Source organism: Calonectris borealis, unplaced genomic scaffold, assembly GCF_964195595.1.
Source record: "Calonectris borealis unplaced genomic scaffold, bCalBor7.hap1.2 HAP1_SCAFFOLD_172, whole genome shotgun sequence".
Lineage (NCBI taxonomy): Eukaryota > Metazoa > Chordata > Aves > Procellariiformes > Procellariidae > Calonectris > Calonectris borealis.
The window spans coordinates 15,001-20,000 of NW_027441558.1; positions in this window are offsets into that span (position 1 = coordinate 15,001).

Here is a 5,000-nt window from a genome sequence, read left to right on the forward strand (position 1 = left end):
CCCGTCACCGGGCCCGCCTGACACCACCAGCTGCCCGCGGAGGGCTCGCACCGGTGAAAACGGGACGCCGCCGCCCCGCCTGCGCCGTCAGTTGGGCCCTCGGGGGGCCGGGGGGGGAAGCCGCGGCAGGCTCGGCACCCCCCGGCCGTCTGCGTTCGGCTGGCCGGGAGCCGGCCGCCGCTCTCTCCGCCCGCTTCGCGGGCTCCAGCTTAAGGCTGGCACAAAGGGACGAGGTGCCGCCAACCTCGGTCGTCCCACCAACCGGGCCCTCTGGAGCCGGGAGTAAGCCGCGGCAGGCTCGACGCCCCCCGGCCGTCTGCCTCCGGCAGTGACCTTCACCATCACTGGGCCCCGGCTGGGTGCGTTCGAGTCTTTGCCCTGCCCTGCGGGATCCGGCCTTATGCCTCGTGCCGGTCGGCAACGGCCGCCGGAGCCGGCCGCCGGCTCCGGCTCTCCGCAGCTCCCGACCCCTCGGACACGCTGGGCTGGCTTGTCGGGCAAGCGCTGGGAGATGGCCGGACCGAAGAGACTGGAAGCTGGGCCGGACCACCGAGGGAACCGCCACGACGGCCGCCGAGCACCCCACTTTGCTGGCAGAACCGCGGGCCTTGCAGCCGCTGACGAGCGCTGCTCTGGAGACGAGTCACGGCTCGCTCCTATAGTACGGACCGGCACGTCCCCGCCGCCGGCAAGCTCCAAGAGCGGCGCCTCTGCGCACCGGGGAGGCGCGCCAACCACGCCGACTTTTACGATGACGTAACTGGAGGCAGCGAAAAACAGCGACCCCTTCGGCAGCTCCGACGAAGCAGCGGGGACAACACGTCTACCCCTCGGCCCCGGCAAGGCGACCAAGTCCCGCCGGAGCCGGGTAGACTTGGCCGCCCTTATCGCCGGACGCTACGCAACCAACAACCCGCGGTCGCCGGGTACCGCAGGCGGCCCCACGGGCTCCGAAAAGGGGTAGACCTGACGGCCGCCGCCGAGCCCGGAGCCGGGTAGACCTGACGGCCGCCGCCGGCCCCGGAGCCGGGTAGACCTGACGGCCGCCGGCGGCCCCGGAGCCGGGTAGACCTGACGGCCGCCGGCGGCCCCGGAGCCGGGTAGACCTGACGGCCGCCGGCGGCCCCGGAGCCGGGTAGACCTGACGGCCGCCGGCGGCCCCGGAGCCGGGTAGAGCTGACGGCCGCCGGCGGCCCCGGAGCCGGGTAGACCTGACGGCCGCCGCCGGCCCCGGAGCCGGGTAGACCTGACGGCCGCCGCCGGCCCCGGAGCCGGGTAGACCTGACGGCCGCCGGCGGCCCCGGAGCCGGGTAGACCTGACGGCCGCCGCCGGCCCCGGAGCCGGGTAGACCTGACGGCCGCCGGCGGCCCCGGAGCCGGGTAGACCTGACGGCCGCCGGCGGCCCCGGAGCCGGGTAGACCTGACGGCCGCCGGCGGCCCCGGAGCCGGGTAGACCTGACGGCCGCCGCCGGCCCCGGAGCCGGGTAGACCTGACGGCCGCCGCCGGCCCCGGAGCCGGGTAGACCTGACGGCCGCCGCCGGCCCCGGAGCCGGGTAGACCTGACGGCCGCCGGCGGCCCCGGAGCCGGGTAGAGCTGACGGCCGCCGCCGGCCCCGGAGCCGGGTAGAGCTGACGGCCGCCGCCGGCCCCGGAGCCGGGTAGACCTGACGGCCGCCGGCGGCCCCGGAGCCGGGTAGACCTGACGGCCGCCGGCGGCCCCGGAGCCGGGTAGACCTGACGGCCGCCGGCGGCCCCGGAGCCGGGTAGACCTGACGGCCGCCGGCGGCCCCGGAGCCGGGTAGAGCTGACGGCCGCCGCCGGCCCCGGAGCCGGGTAGACCTGACGGCCGCCGGCGGCCCCGGAGCCGGGTAGACCTGACGGCCGCCGGCGGCCCCGGAGCCGGGTAGACCTGACGGCCGCCGGCGGCCCCGGAGCCGGGTAGACCTGACGGCCGCCGGCGGCCCCGGAGCCGGGTAGACCTGACGGCCGCCGGCGGCCCCGGAGCCGGGTAGACCTGACGGCCGCCGCCGGCCCCGGAGCCGGGTAGAGCTGACGGCCGCCGGCGGCCCCGGAGCCGGGTAGAGCTGACGGCCGCCGCCGGCCCCGGAGCCGGGTAGAGCTGACGGCCGCCGGCGGCCCCGGAGCCGGGTAGACCTGACGGCCGCCGGCGGCCCCGGAGCCGGGTAGACCTGACGGCCGCCGGCGGCCCCGGAGCCGGGTAGACCTGACGGCCGCCGGCGGCCCCGGAGCCGGGTAGACCTGACGGCCGCCGGCGGCCCCGGAGCCGGGTAGACCTGACGGCCGCCGGCGGCCCCGGAGCCGGGTAGACCTGACGGCCGCCGCCGGCCCCGGAGCCGGGTAGACCTGACGGCCGCCGCCGGCCCCGGAGCCGGGTAGACCTGACGGCCGCCGGCGGCCCCGGAGCCGGGTAGACCTGACGGCCGCCGGCGGCCCCGGAGCCGGGTAGACCTGACGGCCGCCGGCGGCCCCGGAGCCGGGTAGACCTGACGGCCGCCGGCGGCCCCGGAGCCGGGTAGACCTGACGGCCGCCGCCGGCCCCGGAGCCGGGTAGACCTGACGGCCGCCGGCGGCCCCGGAGCCGGGTAGACCTGACGGCCGCCGCCGGCCCCGGAGCCGGGTAGACCTGACGGCCGCCGGCGGCCCCGGAGCCGGGTAGAGCTGACGGCCGCCGCCGGCCCCGGAGCCGGGTAGACCTGACGGCCGCCGGCGGCCCCGGAGCCGGGTAGAGCTGACGGCCGCCGGCGGCCCCGGAGCCGGGTAGACCTGACGGCCGCCGGCGGCCCCGGAGCCGGGTAGACCTGACGGCCGCCGGCGGCCCCGGAGCCGGGTAGACCTGACGGCCGCCGGCGGCCCCGGAGCCGGGTAGACCTGACGGCCGCCGCCGGCCCCGGAGCCGGGTAGACCTGACGGCCGCCGGCGGCCCCGGAGCCGGGTAGAGCTGACGGCCGCCGGCGGCCCCGGAGCCGGGTAGACCTGACGGCCGCCGGCGGCCCCGGAGCCGGGTAGAGCTGACGGCCGCCGGCGGCCCCGGAGCCGGGTAGAGCTGACGGCCGCCGCCGGCCCCGGAGCCGGGTAGACCTGACGGCCGCCGCCGGCCCCGGAGCCGGGTAGACCTGACGGCCGCCGGCGGCCCCGGAGCCGGGTAGACCTGACGGCCGCCGGCGGCCCCGGAGCCGGGTAGACCTGACGGCCGCCGCCGGCCCCGGAGCCGGGTAGACCTGACGGCCGCCGGCGGCCCCGGAGCCGGGTAGACCTGACGGCCGCCGCCGGCCCCGGAGCCGGGTAGACCTGACGGCCGCCGGCGGCCCCGGAGCCGGGTAGACCTGACGGCCGCCGCCGGCCCCGGAGCCGGGTAGACCTGACGGCCGCCGGCGGCCCCGGAGCCGCGTAGACCTGACGGCCGCCGGCGGCCCCGGAGCCGGGTAGACCTGACGGCCGCCGGCGGCCCCGGAGCCGGGTAGACCTGACGGCCGCCGGCGGCCCCGGAGCCGGGTAGACCTGACGGCCGCCGGCGGCCCCGGAGCCGGGTAGAGCTGACGGCCGCCGGCGGCCCCGGAGCCGGGTAGACCTGACGGCCGCCGGCGGCCCCGGAGCCGGGTAGACCTGACGGCCGCCGCCGGCCCCGGAGCCGGGTAGACCTGACGGCCCCTCCGTGCTCCGGGTCCGGCTGGACCGGGCTGCCGCCGTCTCCCGTCCGGGGGGTGTGTGGGGAGGTGGGGAACCGGGGGGGTGATTCGAGATTTAAGCGGGTCTGATACAAGGGCCACCCTGTCCCCGTCTTCCTGCCCGCGGTGGGCGATGGGGAGTGGGGGCATGCGTGCGTGTGCGTGCGTGTGGGCGTAATTCCCCCACCCCCCGCCCGTTTCTGGGATTTAAAGGGCTTTTAATGCAGGAGAGCGAGCACTGCGTCACACAAGAGTTATTGTCCGTATCGGTTTCCGTAGGGAAAAAGAAATCAATCAAATTCTGGTAAAATTAATTTTCTTTTAGCACGGCTAGGTGGACGATACCCCCGGAAAAATAAAACGGGGCCGATTGGAGAATCTCGATAACGCTCGACCTGCTTTGTTAAGACGCGTGTACAAATACTCCTCAATCCCCTGCGCACCAAGAACTGACCCCGGGTAAATTAAGGTCAAGGTCAAGTGACTAGCGATTCGGTGACCGACGTTTCTATCCCTCGCTTAGGACCGAGGTATTCGACGACGATGAATGAATTCCTTCGTGCGGAAATGAAGGAAATGAATCGACGTTAAAAATTAAGGAAGACTTAATTTATCGAACCAATGAAATAAACCATTGGGTTCATTGAAGAGATCCCAAAACATAAACATGGCTATGGACACATCAATAACGAAGGATCGGATTTCTTTACCAAATCTGCATTCCTCTCTTTCGGGCACGCCAAGAGGTGACGGACGGGAAAGGGAGAGAGAGGGAAGGTGGGGCCGATGAGTACCTGTTAGTAATTACTGTTAATTCTTTAATAAAGACGGCTGTAATAGATAAATTTGGCAAGAGTACGTGCAAGAGTTAGTTGTAAATTAAATGAAAATGTGAAGGGTCGCTTATCACCTTTTGAATTAACAATTTGCGCCCGAGGTACCAATCGATGATTACATACATACGTACGTACGTACCTACGTACGTACCTACATACACACATAAATAAAAGTTAAAAAAAAAAAAAAGAATAAACGCGGGGGGACGGGGGACGGCACCCCAACACCGGGCGGGGGAGGCCAGGTCTACCCCCGGGCGCCGGAGACTGCCGCCGCCTGCGGCGTGGGAGGCCAGGTCTACCCCCGCGGCGGGGGAGGCCAGGTCTACCCCCGAGCGGGGGAGGCCAGGTCTACCCCCCGCGGCGGGGGAGGCCAGGTCTACCCCCGGGCGCCGGAGACTGCCGCCGCCTGCGGCGGGAGAGGCCAGGTCTACCCCCCGCGGCGGGGGAGGCCAGGTCTACCCCCGGGCGCCGGA